Source organism: Platichthys flesus, chromosome 18 (genome assembly GCF_949316205.1).
Source record: "Platichthys flesus chromosome 18, fPlaFle2.1, whole genome shotgun sequence".
NCBI lineage: Eukaryota > Metazoa > Chordata > Actinopteri > Pleuronectiformes > Pleuronectidae > Platichthys > Platichthys flesus.
The window spans coordinates 1,643,828-1,663,684 of NC_084962.1; the positions used below are offsets into that span (position 1 = coordinate 1,643,828).

Below are 19,857 nucleotides of genomic sequence, written 5' to 3' on the forward strand. Positions count from 1 at the left end.
ACAATTTTCCTGACACACTGCAGTTCACCAAACTGAAGCCCCTTTTGATATAACAACCAATATTAGTCGCATAGTTAGGGGAATACTAACAATGAATAAAAATATGGTAAATAGAAAAGTGCAACCTATTTTTGTTATCAGGCTCAACTACACTAGGAAATATTAAACTTAGCATGGGATTTACATGGAACTTAATGTCAGAAAATCCATCAAAGAGGTCACACTGAGTTCAAATACAGATATATACTTATTTAGTACCTAGTAGTTACTAATTATTCCAAACCTTTTAATTATCAATAACTTACCATTAAATTAAAATGACGCTGCAACAATGATGACAATTGCTGCTCTATCATGTCTTAACAATGACACTTAGAGGTAGATCATCTAAAATGACGCAGTTCTCAGATCTGCCTGCTGGGATGATCTTAGTTAATTAGTCAAAGTGACAGTTTGCTGCCTGACGACTTTGAAATATTGATGCCATGTTTTAACGAGGGATCCAAAAGACTGTTTACTGTTTATGTTTAGAGTTAGTTCACTGCACAGGCAGTGAACGCAACAGGAGACTGTTGGTTATGAGTCCAGTAACTAATCGAGCACTCTAAAAATATGCCATCATTGTTTGTCCCACATGATCTCACGAGAGCCTTGATGTAAGGATTTATAATTGCTTTGGACTTTTTTTTTTTAAATAAACAGCATTAATGTGTGTTTTAATCATTTGAAAATTCATCTGGAGCCTATTTCTGCTGTTGCCCTATAAGCTGATCGTGGCCCCCGCCCAATACATAATTTACATCTTATTATGGCAAGGTAATAAAAGTAGTTCCAGATGCTCTGTGGATTATATGCTCCTTGTGGTCTGGCCTTGTTTTATTAGAACAGGAAAGAAGCTGAAAGCAGAAGAGAAGGCTTGTGAACCTTCATTAAATGGCCAACAAGGTTACAAACCTGTCAGCTAGAGGCGCAAAATTGAGTGAGCTGCTTGATGTGAGTCCTGCAGACGTGTGCTGACAGCTGACCTTCTGTTAATAATGCAGCTGTGTCCAGGACTTGACCCGAGAGCACGCACACTCTTTCCTTCCCCTGGGCTTGGGATTAATTAACAAAAGATGTGGCCTCTGCTCTCTTCATTAAAATATTCATCTGCTTCTCAAAGGAAACCCTCAATTATTTTTCCATTCCATTCAACTGCTGTGCTTTCATGGCACCAGACAGGAAATGTACTTTCCAATGGAGTTTAACATTTAGTAGCATATGCAACTTTATCATGCTGTGACTACATCAATGATAAGCTGAATAAAAACATTGATCTGTGCGTTTTAGTTCCTTGAGTACATAGGCATATTTCACTGATGTATTTACGGTGTGCACATATCCTTCACCTCTTCCACAGAGCTGATGCTTTTTGTGCAGTGACAGTGATCAGTTTGGTGCGCAGCAGGCTGGTAGCACCAGTGAGTTTTGTCTCAGGAACAAAGTAGCACATAAGCAGAGAAAAGAGGAGACACCTGCAGATTTCATTTTATAAACAGCCTTCGCGGAGTAGGTCATCTTTACATTGTCTATCTATGTGTGTGCCTCAGATTTGCCATTTCATTTTTTAGAAAGCAAACTGGAAATTCCAACGTTTTGTCAATTTTTATTATTTTATAAATTAAGTTAATTTATTGAAAAATATTAAGAATGTTACTATTTTACATCATATATTAAAGGTTGTAGCTAAGAAAATGGAAAAAAAATGAAAAAGATGTATGACACATATCCCGCCCCTCTCACCTCAACCATACTGTCAATTTAGAAATTGTTTTGAGAGACACTACATGGTTTTCCACCTACATATTTTCTAATTTATACAAACAACCACAAAAATATCCCCCAAAAGTCTTAAAGATTTGCAGGTGGTCAAACTTTGTATGTATTTATAAGCAAAATGTAACATAAGAAACAAACTTTAGACCTGAAATCAGATAAGGGTGGAGAGATGAGAAGACAACACCCATCCTCTGTTGAATATGTGACACATATTTCTTCAGTGATTTCCTTTGTGGTTTGACCCTATCTTGTTATGGCCTCTTTCTCTACACTGGTTTAATGATGCCTGACTGGAAAATTACCACCACGAGCTGTTCATATTGATTAACCAGCTTCTAATTTTCGCACCTATCTGGCCAGTGATGACTGGAGCCCTGTGGCACTTTTGCTGTTGTTGTTGCAGCTGGAAATCTACAACACACACAGGGCGTAAAGAAGATACTATTTTATCACATGCACAGACATTTGACATCTCCCTAAGGACTTGTAACGCTATCAGCTGCTCCCATTAAATTTCTTTATTACATTAAAGAACCATATAAGTTTGAACTGAAAATGGCTTATGTCAGGTACCGTGGAATCAAGTGTTGCATGTCCTTTGAAAGGTGTAATCCTCATTAGATACAGGGATATAATTCAGTATTTTATTCATGATTACCAATACTATTATTATTACCATTATTACCAAGATTTATGATGTTCTGATTACACAAGTTGAACCATTAGTTTCATTGTGCAGTTAGTCAGATAAAGACAAATGACTGTACTAGAGCCGCATGCAGATCAAAGTATCCCTTTCCACTTATTAAGAGTGAAATACACAGGAAAAGCCAGAGTGTCAAAACATTCTCAGATTACTGAGAACATCCTGAGGCAGATGCTGCCCTGACTGCATGCTCCACAGGAAATAAACATTTGTTAGAACATATTAGTTCATAGTATCAGATTGTTGTGTATTTAAATAAGGGATTATTAGAAAAGAAACAGCTTTCTCTGAGATGGGTAGAAGCAGCTGTAGCTGGCTTACTACTGGGACTTTCCCTACTAAATATGTATGGTCTTACGGTAATGCCAAGCACCCAAGATGGTATATGTACATTCATGAATAGAACAGCCTGTAGATGGACACGGTATGCCAATAACAATGCTTGAGGGCCCACATGCCTAAAGGAACTACACCGATACAACAACAAAAAAACAAAGGTCAGAACGTACAAAACAACAAAAGCTGCACTATAAGCATTTCAAATTGTGGGCGTGGAACCAGTCGAAAGATGTGCAGATGTGCAGGGAGTGCAACACTCTGCTAAACCTCCATGACAGACAACCATCTCAGCATCATCAATATGACTGCCAACAGGATGTGGTTCAAAGCCTCAAATGTGCAAAGTTTCCATTCACCTAACTGTGAACAACGTTTTGCGAGAGCTGTGTAATAATATGGCTCAGCCCCATTATGCTGAGAATAACCACACAATTCTTCCACTTGGGAGGATGGCAGGCATGCTGATGGAGTGGCTCCCAGCCGAGTCGATCAGTCCCTCAATAAATAGGCCAAGGAGGCCTCTGTGTCCAGCTCCTACTCTCCGCAATTCATCTATACAGTTTCACTTCGTTGGCTCGGCCAACCTGGGTCTGGCCCTTGCTGCTCCTCGTCCTTCCTGCTCCACCTCATCCAGGCAGGCAGCCTCTAACAGCAGAAGAAAGGCACAACGCTTTCTTCGGAACTCCATAGCAATTCACATAAGCCGTTTTGCTTTCCCCTCTACAGCAGATGCATGTTTTATTACCCAGCAGCCACAAACATTCTTCATGGCCTTCAGACTGGGTAAATGAGTTTGATGCCACACTTTTCTGTTCTTGAGAACCCGCCTCCACTATGCAGATGAAAAGGAAGCAACACAGTTACAGACTGCTTGTGTTATATTTACCTTGTTAACTTCTTTTTCAGAGTTACAATGTGGCTTTAAAATTATATTGTGCCTTATCTTTTAAAACATTGCTTATATGATGACAAATTACCTTAAAACCTGTACCTGTAATGCTGGCTGACAATGGCAGAATATTGTAGATAGAGCACAGGGATGCTGTGGTTATACGGTATGCATCTTAATCACTATACCACCAGGACAATCCCAACCACTTCTAACCTTAAGCACTCTCTGATTTGATGTCAGTTTTGCTGGCTTGCACTTGTTTTATATACTTTTATCTTTTTCACAATTTTTAAAGGTGTGGCATCACACCTTAGAAGCAGGGCTTACCGATGAGGCGTGGTTGCCCATCACCGAACCCAACACAGTGATATGTCTCTATAGCCGCGTTGCTAGGTTACCCCATTCCAGAGCACAGTGAGTACTATGGTTCCCTACTCTAATGGCAGAGCCAGACTGGAGTCTAGAGAGTGAAGATGACAGAGTAGCCACCATGATTTAAGAGCGTTTGAATGATGCAGGACGAGGAGACACATTTTGATAGCTATGGTCACTAGTGACACATTACGTTTTTGACACAACTGCTTCAAATATGTGAAGATAAAAATACACATCTATGTATTATAACAGTGCACGTGTGAGTGGGTGACCTCTGATATGAGAATACAGTGTGCCTTTGAGGAGACAGCATGATCCAGCTGTGACTCCCTGAGTCAGTGTGTGCAGCTGCCTGGCTCAGCACAGCACATCCCTGCCCAGAGAGGCAGCAGCGTCTAGACAGCACCCAGACTCTGAAACGCCCCCACCGCCCAGCATCTCCGAAGAAGATTGTCTTCTGGCTGGGAGATAATCTTTAAGGCTCATCATTCTTTATCTTCAAATGGTTTAAATGGATGATATGCATGTGTACACGCATGAGAAAACTCAACACAAGCACAATGAGCTAAAAGAATATAAATGTTACAAATTGACAGATATGATTTCAAATTAAAGACAGTTTATCTATCCCTGAAATGAAAGAAAATAATAACTAAAACTAAAACAAATATACATTATATAGGCCTTGAAGACAAATCAATGTTGCTGTTTACTGACCTGCAGTTTCAGTCAATATACCATACCATGCTATTGTTTTGCAGTATTCTTTTCTAAATAAATAATTAAAAATAATATGATGAGAAAAGCTTATTAAGACTGAGAGTTGGATGAGAGAATGGAGAGCAAATGACTGCAATGAAACAAAGAATGAAAAATGTAAAGGGATCTGAATATTTCCGTACCCACTGTAGGTCTGAGCTCCTCACCTTACACATAAAGGTAGGGTTGGTGAGTTCTTTCTGAAACACTTTTTATCGGATTTTTTGAAATCCTCTTCAGCTCCTGATAGAACATCAATAAAAAACTTTTTTCTGTGGCCCTTGCATGACTGTAATAAACACGACCAATCAATTCATTCAGACTGAATTTACTGGTACACCTGTCACGTACTGACCTGCATGCACACACCCTGCCAAGGCTCTCACTGCATACACCATGAAGGCAGAGCCAATAAAAAGTCGTCTTGTAGCAATTGTCAGGTAATAGGCATTAATATATGCTTTGACGACAGGGTTGATGGAAGGTGGGTTGTAACAGTTAAATCAAAGTGTAGCCGGCCTTTTCTAGTTTTTCCATGATTACAAAACATATCTTTAATTGAAAAATGTAGCAATTAAATTACGAAAATATTAGGATTGTATGAAACAGAGTGTTAAATCAGCTTATTGTTAGATCACCTCAAATCTAAAAGAAATGATACGTTTAATTTGACCCTGGTATCCTCAATCATATATAGCCAAAACCTTGAACAGGGACCATAAACTGTGGCACGAAGATCCATTTTTGTTCTTACTTTTGTAAAACAAATGACATTAATTAATTTTAAGAGTTAGTTTGGTCAGTCATTGCTGCAATATCTAACAGTATTGCAAAGAAAGATGTTCAAACAATACAGACCGACTGACCAACTGTCAACAACTACAACATTGTGGTGAAAGTGTAACTAGAGCAGAATCCATAATTGGAGATAACTGACAGCTGGGACAGTGGTGGTAGAGGAGTGATGGGCTGCTGGGGCCTCCTGTGTGATTGATTGACCATCAATCATAGTACAATCATGTGAAGCCAAGTGGAAACTAACACAGCCTGTCAATCCTGCTGCTGCTGCTGAGTTTTCTCTCGAGTGGCCTCAACTGTCCTTAGGTAGAGCGACATCGGGCACAAGCAGCCCCAGTCAGTACATCTATAAATAGCTTTAAACATGAAACACAGATACTGTAACAACTTTAAAATGCTGTGCACCTTGTGTGATGAAAGCATTATGTGTTAAGTGTCACAGACACCAAAACAGTATATCCTTTAACTCTTAGACCAGAGTCATTTTATATGAGGGAGGCAGGCCTGATGCAATTTGCCCCCTGGTGGGTTTCCTTGGATTGTATTGCGGCCACAGTACAACAAGGCGGGTGGGCTCAAGTAAGATCAATCAACAGATAATGTTTGAAGAGGGCTATGATGTTGTTATAGCAGTAATGGCATGATGGGAGCCTGTCAGATTGGATAGTAAGTGCTCACAGCTTTACTGTTTCTGCTACAACTGTACAGGCCGGATGGGGCCTGCTAAAGACAAAACAGCTATTATCTTTAAATTGTCCCTCTAGATAATGTTTACAGTACAATGAGGACCTGAGCTTCTAAATTTGCACAGTGCAAAAGAATGACATGCTGACAGAGGTCACTATGCTGAGAATGTTGAGATAATTTCATTGATGGCAGGGGCGCCGTCATTGATGGTACGTTTTCATTGTTGTGGTGGTTTGTTCTGTCTGCTCCGGACCTTAGCTCACATCAGTAACATCATAACACCACTGTTTGTGTGCTTCTATCATATGGCTCTTATAGTTGAGGGGCAAATAAACAACTCTCCAAATGAATTCAGGATATGTATGTTACCCACAATTATATCCAAAGCAAGTGCAGTCTGCTAGTTGACATTGAATGTACAGATATTTGGGAGAAAACACAGTTGGCAGATGTCTCCTGCGACAGATGAAGGTTGTCTGTGTGACTGTGGAAGTTATTCAGTTACAGAACTTGGTCATCACATCAAAGGCTTTGGCAGGAAATAAAAAACATACGGCATGGATGTGACTGTTCTGTGTAGCAATCATCAGACGACCAAAGTATCTGTTCTTGAGAGCAAACTAAAAATGTGACCAAACTGTAAGATGTATTTAGTGGCTTGTGTGTTTAAAACAACAGCAAAATTCAACACAAGATTGTTAAAACAACAGTTATAACGGTGAAGCAGTCACTGCACTGACAAAATGACTTGATTTAATGTGAACCTCGGGCGGAGCTCAGAGCAACAAAAGAAAGCTGGACCTTTGAAGTCCCTTTAAGAGACTGAAAAGACTTCAGCCTTTATGGCCAGGAGAGGTGTTCATGTTGTTTACACTCAACAGTGCAGCTTCCTGGGTGCAATATTATTTAGCTAAAAAAGTGAATGTCTCTTGAAACTCAGGGGGAAAAAATACACAGGATCATTAAACTCTAAAGCTTTTAATCAAGAAAAATAAAATCTGTGACATCCAGTTTCTCAGTTAAGGCCGGTGTTTGTGTAAGACCTTTAAATTACAAATGTTCTGTGTAAATCAACAGCTGTCATTTGCTATCGACATCACTGGGTATACTCACTCACTACTACCCCAACGTTTTTTTGTAGTTCGGAAATGTATGTATAGTATTAAAACCTGCAGGCTGGCGCAGATTCATAATCTTATTGTTTCAATCAGGATGATGTTCTTATACAGCTGCTTATGTGTGAACGTAAGCTTCTTTTGCTAAATTTAAATAACATAAATAATATACGTGTCTGTATAATACTTGAATATTTAATATATTTCTTTATTTAGTTTCTAATATGAGTAAGGTATTAAACGAGTAGGGTGTTGTTATCAGTACTGAAACTGCTTTTGTATTGGTGCTAGTACCAAAAGTGACCAATGATGAAAGTTTACAGTTTTTAGGCTTTTTTCAGTAGAGGAGGAAACAACTGTGAGATGTTAGGAAGAAGAAGGTTAATATGTCTGTTAAGGCTGGGGTCCAACCCTCCTTTTCTGCACCTCCCTCCCATCAGTGGCAGTAAATCAGATGAGAAGTATGCCTCTTCCAGCAGCCTAAACACTGAGGTTAAAGTAGCACTAATTCCTGCGGGCTGCTCATTAAGCCACTGGCCTTAGTCCATAGGGACCAAAGGCCTGCATATGGCCACAGCCCAACAGCCCCCCCATTATAATTAAAACCACGTCGCCACGAAACTTCCAACATGTGGAGCACCGATGGAAACTGCGTTATTGACAGTCCACACTGCCTGGAGCAGATGAAGCCAGTGCAACATCAAAAGTGCTCTTGTCTTAGCGTCGGAGCTGGCACCATTTAACAGCACTGAACCACTTGACAACCCTCAGTCAGCACATGAGTAAATAACTCATTATAACATAGGTGAGCAAGAACACTGAGAGCATTGAGCAATCAAAGTGCAGTCCTGGATTTAAACAAATAAAGTTCTGTGAAGTGATTTCTAAACCTGATGGGATTTATGGGGTTGTCTTTGTGGGATTGATGGCCATCTTGCCTGGGTGGGTTAAGATTAGGATTATTTGCAAGGCATAAATGTGTCTGTATGAGGTTTTCAGCTGTGCCACGTTCGAGTGAAAGACTTAATTGTTAGCCTCTGTGCAGCCTCATCCATAATAAGCCCATCCGAGTGTGAAGCCATTGGGAGGCCTGGTATGCCCAGAGCTTCTCGAAGCTTCTGTGACACTATACCTGTCATGGCACTCAGCGGGCTAGGCAGTAACTCTGAAGGCTTGTCAATGAGGAGCTACGGCTGCTGCTGTTCCCGCCGCTTATTTTTCAAACTGGCCAATATAAATCCATGTAATGGTATCTTCTCCTTGGCAATATGGTAGCCTTGACATTTCATCTGCATACATATTGTCAGGGAGCTCAGTCTGGTCTGTTTTTGTAAAGATTTATAACTGCTTTGTGACATAGGGCAACATAAAATGCGCTTACAACTTCAACCTCTGCTAAGAACTTGCAAGAGGGAGGAGAATTGTTGAGACAGACACACACACCTGTTCTTCTATCTTCCGAATCTTAAAACCAAGTCTTACCCCTCAAACAGCCCTGATAACTGGTCAATATGTCCTCACTTTCCCAAAATATGCTTAAAATGGTCCCTCACAATGGTGCTCACAAAGATATAGGTGAAAGAACACACACACACACGCTTAGGTGTATATTTTTTTACATTAAGGAAGAATAGTTCACTAACCTAAATGTCTCTGGTTCCATACACAATACAAACACAGACTGAATGTATGTACTTGTGAGAATATATAAAACGCGTTGAGGTCGATAAGACTAGAAAAGATTAACAGATCCCAGTACATCACAATCAGACTGAGAAAAGGGCATGACTTGTGCTTTTTGTCAAAACTCTGCCCATTGTCTTTATTCACTGACTGTTTTTACCAGCTGAAAGTAACAAACCATTGCAATTTGAGGTGATATATTAGAAGAAGATTATGTTTTTATAAATAAGAATAAACATGAAAACACTGAAGTTATGCTGTAGGTCTTGAACCTTAATAAAGACCTCCGACTAAATGTCATTCCTCCTTTAAAGTGTAAGATATTTATATTCATATACAGCGTAGACATCCTGCATTATGTGTTGTTGACACATGAAGATGTCACACATGGATATGATTACTGTAACCTAGAGCAATTATTGCAAGCAGAGAGCAGCAGTGTCCCTTCTCTGTCCCCGCTTGCTGAGTGTGGATCCCCGGATCCGGTGCAGCACAGCAGCACTTTGAGGTTTTCTAGAGCTGACGTCTCTGAGAGGGGTCGAGCAGTTCAACTGCAAGAGCTAAAGTGCTAACGTTTCCACTTTCACAAACAGATGAGGGAGAAAGGTGCTCTGCCTCTGACATTAGTCAAATTCCTATTCAAGACGGAGTTCTCCTCTTCTAGCCATCAAATGGGCAAAGGAATGGTAGGGGCGGATTCTATATTCAGAATCTGCTGGTGATGTGTCACGCTGAGGTCTCAAGATGTCTCTTCAAGCCTTGGGTTGTGTCAGAAATCACACTACTTCACTTCTACCTAGTACTCACTGTCTAGAAAGATAAAGAGGTGCATTGAGTTAATCACAGATGTCAGGGGAGCTCAGTCTATTGCCCAAGGACACTTAGGCACATGGAATGGGGGAGCCCAATTGCATACCTTGTTGTTAGTGGACGATCTTCTCTACTTCCTGAGCCACAACTACAATTATTTTTTGTGATTTCAGGTTCTTCTGATTGCTGCTGCCTTTCATGAGCCAAATTTGAAGGTTTTCATCCATGTCACACACAATAATGCAAGTTTTATTCTCACTCTGTCTTATTCAGTTTGAGCTCTTTGAACCATCACAAATTGGTGATCACTACTCAATATATGGTGGCCTATATAAAATCACTCACTAGTCAGTGATTTCTATCACAGTGGTAGTAAGAGGCAAGGAGGGCTGACGTGTATAATTCATCCTGTGTGAATTGTGGTGGGACACAGCTATGGTGATCATGATTAGGCGGACAAAGGAAAAGCAATGCCACCAGATGTAGAATATAACCAGAATATAATGGAGTGAGGTTTAACTACGTCCCTACCACCAGGCAAACTGGAAACCACAATGAAGCCACAGTCTGATGGCAAAGCTGACATTTCCGCGCACAGTTGCTCAGCCCATTCTGGCAGTCATTATCGTGGATGCAACAAGGAGGGAGGAGGAGAGCTTTGAAGCTGTGATGATGCAAATGGCGAACACAAGTGTTTGTCTCATGGCTGCAAATTATTCTAGCAATGAATATCAATGTCTGGACAATGTGAGGATAATTATCACAGTGCAGTTCAGCTCTTCCTCCCGCACAAGCAAGGAGCACGAACACACACGATTGGAACCAGTGTCTCAATTTCCGTTTCTCACCAGCCTCCAATACCACCCACCCAGCAAGAGCACTGAGGCGCACACTTACACATATGCAGGCACCCACGCACACAGTATATCTGCTCCACGTTCCCACAGTCATAGTGGTTCTGATATGCTACCATTGCAGCTCTGCAGTTCGTCTTGTGTGCTAATGTCGTTTCGTCTAATGTCCACTATGTACTATGACATGTCTCTTTTCCGAAATAGTGCTGAATCACACAAAACTGGGATTCTGCACCGAAATAAGCCCACTCTGCTGGCTCTATTGTTGAGCAGTATAACACGCAGAGGCACTGTAGGGAACTGTAGTACACATAATAAAGGAGCTATTAGCGCAGTGATGACTGAGCATGCAAGATAAACCTACTTGCTATGAATATCGGATCCTCAAATGACTCCAGTTTCCTGGAAGACCTCCGTTGTTCAGCCTGTTTGCAACAACTCATTGATAAATCGACCCCCCAAAATGCTCCATTTATAGTTGTTTGTCGACTGCTCTTCTGGACCTCTCACAATGCAGCTTCTTTATCAGAATGCTGGAGGTTCCGCTCACACTGAAAAAGAGGGAAGCTACAGACTGAGACGCCTCTGACCAGGCCGGACACGCTCATCTATTAGGTTTCACAACAGGTCGCACAAGAGAAGCTGTGTAGAACAGAAGGTCCTTGATGTGAGCTGTACTCCATAGAAACTGCTCAGGAAACAAAAAATATGATGTGTTCTGGTAGAAAGCTGTCTGGCAGAAACAGGTTTCGTATAAGAAATCTTGTTTTCATTACCAATGGTTTGGCATGAATCTCTATGCTCATGTCATAGACACCTACTCTTTATGGGACTCTAAGAAAGGGATAAACAGCATTCTTCTAAAAGATATTGATTTTGTGTTCTAATGGAAAGTGATGTTGCAAAAGACAAGATCTTTTTTCTTTTAACTAATCATTATGAAGTAAATATATTGATTCGCTCAATCTAATGACTTTTGAGTCATGGCAACATCTGTGTTTAGATTGGTTTCCTATAAGTCTTGCCTTCACAATATTAATGTGTCTGCTCACCAAACCTCAATTTACGGCACAAAGAAAATGCATCAATACTCCATAACCAAAGTAGGTGTAGGAACGCGCTTTGTTATCCCCTGGAAACTTTCACCAGGTCAATGGTAGATGGTGAAAGAAGTGGTGGACACTCGAAGAAGAGGGATCCTCGGATGGGCATTGACTCAGCAGAGAGAGCTCCAGGACTGGACGGGGCTCAAAATTGACATTCATGTCTACCAGAAACAAAATGTGCCTACTTATTAGTACAAGAGGGGGTTCTTCTGCCTTTATCATAGTATAGATAATGATCTTCGCTGGGCTGTTACCACGTAATGATACCCATCATCTTTATCAAGCCATTCACATGGTCATGTGCAACACCTGCTTTATGTATTTACCTCTCACATATTGAGACTTGTCTCGTGTGTTACTCACCTTCATGCAAAAAAAGTTACAGAAAACAAATACAAATTTGGTTGAGGATGTTCTCATCATCCCTCTGGCCACCACTACACTCTCAGTCAGCCATATGTAACAGTCCTATAATTTGAGATGTCTTCAAACTACAACTACAAGTAAAATCCAGGTCAAAGAAAGAATGAAAGGGAACTTCATGTTCTTACCACAGTCGCAGCCCTTCTTCATATAATCAGTGAGTGGTGTTAAAGAGCACCTCTTTTTTCTTCTCAGTGTCCATGGAACCAGTTACATCATAGACCTGTGAAGAGCTGCTGTGGTCCTGAACTGTGTCACTGCAGTCTGACTTGCAGATGCAAAGAACACATAGCTGCCTGCTGTCAATGACTAATCTGGCATCCGTGTCATCCTGTTCCAGTCTAACCTAGTGAGGACCCGGCATGTGAAAACTTGGATTAGGAAATAACTGAAACAGGTTTTATCTGCTGCATCTTTAGCCCAGAAATATGCTGCATGTGATAAGGCAGAAAAAACATTTAGATCAGAGGAGAAACATGAGAAATCAGATACAGCGGCGATTGAGTTCCAGCTGATTGTATGTGTTTAGAGCTTGTTGATCCCCCCCTCCTGCATCAACTTATGGGCTGACCTAACTTGCTCAAGTGTGGGGTAAAAACAGCAGCAGCAGAAATACACATTAGAGTCATATCCTGTGACAGGACATGTATCATCTGCTGTGCTGCGAGTCAGCCTGTAACAACAGTACTGCTTCAGTGATAACAGACACACAAGGTGGCGTTCTCTATTCGTTCTTCTTATGAGGGAGCTGTACACCTGCTGCAACCTATAGAATACATAGTCCATGCTAATTCACAACAGGTATGTGCATGTTGTTGGGACAGCAGACCTGCCACTGGCACACAATCTTAACTAGTTGCTGCCAGCTTGTGGGCATCTGTGCGTGGTTTAATGTCGGGCATGTGCATGTGTTTGCTCTGCAATCCTTGTGACCCACATGTGTATTAAGACAAGAAAAATTCTCCAGAATGAGCTTTACCATCCATCCATCTGCTGTCATCATGCACAGTGCATGAGGTTATTCTCATAAGGTGAGTAAACACGCCTGAATTCACCTACAAGCGTGTTTGTGTGAAGCTACAAATGTGTGTACACAAGTCCAGTGGAGTGTGTAAGAGTCATACCTCTGGTTTTCAGCGTATCAGGTTCTTTATTTTCTCCACATTGCTTTGTGTGACGCCAAAACAGAGGCCCTGCAGGGATACAGAGATGCTCAATTATTCATCGTCCCATTCAATAAAACATGAATATCCACAGTGTGTTCCAACTGCCATCATTCACGCTTCTTCAAGAAAACAGGTCTTGCTATTTTTTCTGTCAGACTTAACTTCTGTTAGTTCAGCGTTTTTTGACCCATTAACATGGTAATACTAAAGTAAAGTGTGACAAACAATAAGAAAGACGTAGATATAAACACAGATTTTACCAGGTTGAATGATCCAATCACATTTGAAGAAAAGAAAAAAAAAGTCACAGAAAGATAATAGATATAGATAATAGATAATATTTCAACTAAACAACAGGATGCTACAGAACGCACATGAGCAGTCAGCTTGACTCAAACGCCTGCATGATGGGCCCATTTCACTGCTAAGTTGTAATTTTCGCTGCCTCTCCGGCAGATGGATGGAGGCTTAAAATCCATTCAGTTCTCCAGGTGTGAATGAGTTTAATCTCTAAAATGTAGGACACTTAGGAATGTAGGCTTAAAAAAAATACTACTCCCCACTGCCATCTGGCAACAGGGATTTTGTGCTTCTACAGAAAGAAGAGATAAAGAACTACCAAACAAATAAACAAACAAAAAGTGACCAATATCATGGACTGCAGCCACCTGCTTGTCACACACACACACACACACACACACACACACACACACACACACGCACACACACACGCACACACACGCACGCACGCACGCACAAATGCTACAAATGAAGCAATGTGCTGACTGGCTCTCAGCAGACAACACAGAACACAAAGACACACAAAGTAGTTGAGAAGACAAAAAAAATATGAAAGATGACGAGGATGAAAGAACTCCGGTGTGAAACTTCCTTTCCACTAAAGTCTGTGACGTCTTGCAAGTACCTTGAATGTCATCACACATTTTTACTCTCTCCTCTTAAAAATGTTTGATTGGAAGGTCAGAAAGTACCAGTGGTACCAACGGTTACTATAGTGGGATGTGCGTAAAGTGGTAGTACCCAAATGTTCAGCCAGAATCCAAACAGCTATTTTAGATGGTTTTCCTTCTATTTGAGACGTCTGCATAGAAGGACTGTTAGGCTGTCCCAGAATACTCCAGCTGAAAAATGTGATTGAAGTCTTTTTTACCAGCAGAAAATTGCCATTTGGCTGCTCCACATGTCTGAGGACTCCTTCCTTCCCTTTCTCCACTCTCTCCCAATCGGTCCAGGAATTCATGACGACAGGCTCCCAGCAGGCTTAGCTGTGAGTGTGTGCTCCCCCTAGCCCCTTAGCGAGAGCTGACTTTCTTTTCATCAGCAGACCCTTGCAATAAAACATAATGGCAGTGGGGCAGAGGGGGAAGCCATTCAGCCACACAGCGCTGTCACATGACAAGCTGAGGCACAACGGGTTCAGTCATTCTGCTGCTGCGCTGCTCCTGGGACAGAGGAGTAGGCCAGTGAACGGTTCAGACACACAGCAGAATCCATACAGGAGGTACCAGACTTGTGGGCAGGAAGGCAGGCCCACCGTGTACAGTATGTACACTGCCAAATCCCAAAACCATATGTATCAATCGGAGCCACTGTCGCTGCCAACCCACGTCTGATGGCCTTGAGTAGCTGTGGCATATTCTGGCAGTCATGCAGTACCTTCTGCGATCCTTTTAATGCTTTCATAGGCCTGCAACTGTTTAGAATATTGTTATTATCAATCTGCCAATTTGTCAAAATTGTTTGTTATTACTTAATAATTTGGTCTAATAATGCAATAATTGTAAAAAAAAAAAAAAAAATGCCTGTCTCAAATATGACAAGTACACTGATGACCATAATGATAACACATAATGATCTTTAAGGACATAGGCAATTCAAATTAATAATACACTTTTCCACTATTTATGTTCAAAGGTAAACCTGTTAATACTAACAGCTACAAATGTTAGTATTAGATAGGTTTCAGGATCATTGAAAATGCAGTGAATACATAGCCTCACAGAGCCACCCTTGATATAATACAATTGAATGGCAATTACTCATCAATGAAATAATCCACGGAAAATGTATCAACGATTCGAATAATCAGTTAATTTCACTTGTAATTTATCACGGTATAGTAAACCTTTCTAAATTTAATCACTTTTCATTAAAAAAAAATGTTTATTGGTTTGAGCGCTATAAGAACAAAGATCCACAGTTGCTGTTCTAAATAGCTGTTAAAGGCTGTATTAACTATTAAAAGTCACAACAGGAAAGAGTGTTGACTAGAAGCTTTCCCACTTTAGGAAAAGTTAGTTTTAACTAACTATGTAAACATACTTGTACAGCTTTTATGTATATGTCCAGGCTCGGTATGCCATTAAAATTCATAGCCACATAATGAAAAAAGAGAACTTATGAACTTTGTTCTTGGAGTTAACAGTTTTCAAAAACGGTTACAGGCTTGGCATATTGGCCTGATTTCAGAGATCAGCTGTCACCTCCTCTTATTCACTTTCTTCCTGCCCTTTTCACTCTATGAGGACAGGAACCAAGCTGCCAACCTCACTGAATGGCTTTGCAGAAGTCACGGTCTCAGTGACAGGGACACTGTCCGTCAGTGGCTTCTCACCCATGAACACAGCCACTCATAGTCTTTTGGGACCAGGGGTCAAGCCGGAGGTGCTCCTGCATGGAAATTAACCCAAGTCTCTAGTGGTGGGCGGGCCACCGCTTTTCCTGTACGCACAGACGCATCATGCCCTGTCCAAGTTAGAATAAACCTCTCTGTCAGCCACCCACTTCTGGTTCATTTCATGGCTAGTCTCTAAGGGGTAAGTATGGCACTTTGCCATTTCAATAATAGCTGGATTTTCAAAGCTTACAGCTGCAGGCTATGGCCTGTATATGGATTTAGAGCAATCTTACAACTTGTGGGGTACAACTGTAGAGGTATGTTCTCCTACCTGGTAAATCTAAATGATAGAGCATTGCTCCAACCAACCCTCAGTGAGAGGCTGACTGACAGACACAACTCAGGAGCAGATTAATCTGTGCTCTATGGGCACTGACTCTCTGCTTCAACCACCACTGTAACTTCATATTCCAAATTCAAACACTTGTGAAAAAAATTCTGAGTTGGAAAAGGTTTGGTGTTCAAGCAGAGGCTTCTCTTAAAACTCACTAATTTACCGATCAAGAAACTTACCTATTGAGTAAAAACGAGAAGGACTATGGCAAGGATTGCCACAATGAAGAAATCTATACACCAGTGTATGGAAGAGAAATGGAACAGGGTTTTGACTGAGGTACTGAACAGCTTTTGTTTTAATAATAATGTATAGCACTTTTCTAAACAAGGTTACAAAGTGCTTCATAAAAATCCATGGAAAAAAGATGAATGAAACTAAAATAACAGGCATTTAATTGAGTTCATCCGTAAAGGGTCAAATCATAACATAATAAAGTCAAGACCTTAGAGTTTTGTATTCATGATGAGACAGAATTAACAACTGATCTTATTCTTATGCAGTGCATAAAATCCTGCAGATACAATTCAGGAGTATGATACCCACAACCGTACAAAAAATATGAGCTCAGGGAACAGTATTTGTGATTGGAAAACCATCATCACAAGAGACCATTTTTTTGCTCGACATATTTGCAATCACTCCTACAATCATTGAGCTGTGATGAGGGCTTGTTTGAATGTCCCTTTCATATTGAAAGTCTATGACGCTCGCTCATCTCTGCTCTTTTGATTGGTCACCCCCAGTCTGTAGCCTGGAGCAAGGCCAGATCTTAACTACTTGTAATAGAAAAATTCAATATTTCAATAATAAAAATTGACGACATTTTAGATATGCAATATTAAAAGGGAAAATGGATTATAACATTTTGAAATATGTTAATTATGGACATAACAAATTCAAATTGTTGATATCAGTAACCCAATAGCCAACACATGAATGGAAGAGTAACATCATTCATTCCAGGATGAATGATGCTGTGAATATCTAAATAGTCAGTTGGGTCTTTTTGACTGCTATTAAATTAAATTAGATTAAATGTTACACTCATTCTTTTAAAAGTTTTTTTTAAGAGATGGTGGTTCAGTTTTGGCTGACAAAAGTGCCTTTAAAACACAGAGGAGTGTAGTTTGAATACATATTAAAACTTCTTGCCAACTGAACTGAAGTGTGGGACTAGAGCTCACGCAAGTAGGGTTGGGTGATATATCGAATATACTCAATGTATCGCGGCTTGTTCCACGTGAGATGTATAAAATTACTATATCGCGAACATCAAGTATAAATTGTTCTAAGTAGCATTTTGCTTAAGTTTCGCTTCTCTCTTCTCATGCCTCTCTCACAGCAGACAGCTCTTTATATTGGACTCGAAACGAAAACATTTACACCTTGTTTTAAGCCTAAATGCCCGCCGATATCAATTTAGCATTTGTAAAGTGGAGATTTCAAAATATAAAAAAATGTATATTGTGTATCACTATATAGCCTAAAATTATCACCATACCTTTTTTAGGCTGGATCACAAGCCCTACATGCATGTCAGTTTTAAAAATGAACACACAGTCAAAGACAATGGTGAGTATTCTAACCAAACGAGCAGAGACGATACTGTCCCTGCCTCTTAAGTTTAGTAAGACTGAGAAAAATACTTATATAATAAAGAAGTTGCTATATATTTCCTAATCTTCATTAACAAACTCTTCATTACAAAACAAAATGGTCACAGTGAGAATCACATGCCTGGCTTTTGGAAACTATTGAAGACTCTGCCAACATGGGTTTATCCCTTGGCGGTGACATGGCCTGCATTGGGCCTGGTCAAGGTCCAGGTCTAGTGTGCCAACATGGTGGTACAGCAAGGACAAGTAATAACCTCCTTTGTCAGCATCTTGCAGCTGCATCAGCAATGCAGAGAAATGACGCTGCACAGTCAAAAAGAGAGCAGAGCATCACACTGAGGGAGGCAGGGGATGCAGAGTTCACAAGGCTGTATACTGCAGTGGAAAGTGGAATATCTTGGCGAGGAAGACGTGGGAGCATTGTTACTTTCTGAGATGAGATGAAGGCTTGAGTTCTCCACACAAAGCCTCTAAGAGAACCAGAAGCAGCATGTTCACACAAAAATTCCTAGAAAACATAAAGCATAGAAGCTGATTAGCAATGCAGATTTTCTGACAAAGTTGGACACGTCCGGCAAAGGCCTGATTTGTTGAAACAGAATACAGCCTTTGTCACTCATATGACATTAAACAAAGCAGAACATTTCACAAGTTAATTATGTATGAAAATGCTCAAGGCAATTAACATACATTAACATACATTTTTCCCTCAAAATGCAATCACTTGTCATCAGTCTGCTTGACACCATGGTTAGCATACAATTAATAAACAATACCAGCTGAGGTGACGGGCGAGGCGGACAACAGTTCGCCTCGCCCGTCACCTCAGCGTGGAGATCAACCCCCTTATGATGACTATCTGGCAGACATAGAGCCTTAGAATGCCCCAATGTTCACTGTGTGCTTTTAAAGAGAGTAGCTAATCCTTAACATGTCTCATCCCAGGTATCACATACTTCGCATGAGAAGAAGGAGAAATCTACTCCACAATTTTGTGTTTCCCTTAAAGTCCGAGATTGAAACTGAGAAAAGTCGTCCAGCAACAGGACGTAAACTATGAGGGGCCGTGAGGGACATTATTCAGAATATCCTCTCACACACACTACTGAAAAGCTCTCACAAACACATATGAAATGCTCTCACACACAGTACTGAAAAACTATACGCTCACACACACAACTGAAATGCTCTCACACACACTACTGAAAAACTATAGTCTCTCACACACACTACTGAAATGCTCTCACAAGCACATATGAAATGCTCTCACACACAGTACTGAAAAACTATACGCTCACACACACAACTGAAATGCTCTCACACACTACTAAAAAACTATACTCTCTCACACACACTACTGAAATGCTCTCACACACACTACTGAAAAACTATACGCTCTCACACACACTACTGAAATGCTCTCACACACACTACTGAAATGCTCTCGCACACACTACTGAAAAACTACACTCTCTCACACACACTACTGAAATGCTCTCGCACACACTACTGAAATGCTCTCACACACACTACTGAAAAGCTCTCACACACACTACTGAAAAGCTCTCACACACACTACTGAAATGCTCTCACACACACTACTGAAATGCTCTCACACACACTACTGAAATGCTCTCACACAGACTAGTGAAAACCTCTCACACACACTATTGAA

At 40.7% G+C, this 19,857-nt stretch overlaps 1 protein-coding gene across 8 annotated transcripts in view; it reads right to left on the reverse strand.

Moving 5' to 3' along the window:
• Positions 1 to 19,857, reverse strand: part of fynb (FYN proto-oncogene, Src family tyrosine kinase b) — a 69,104-nt gene that overhangs the window by 41,631 nt on the left and 7,616 nt on the right. For all 8 annotated transcript variants that reach the window (XM_062411195.1, XM_062411197.1, XM_062411198.1 and 5 more), the window contains exon 2: positions 13,490 to 13,558. The gene's annotated coding sequence lies outside the window, so the exon portion shown is untranslated. The remainder of the gene's footprint in view (positions 1 to 13,489; positions 13,559 to 19,857) is intronic.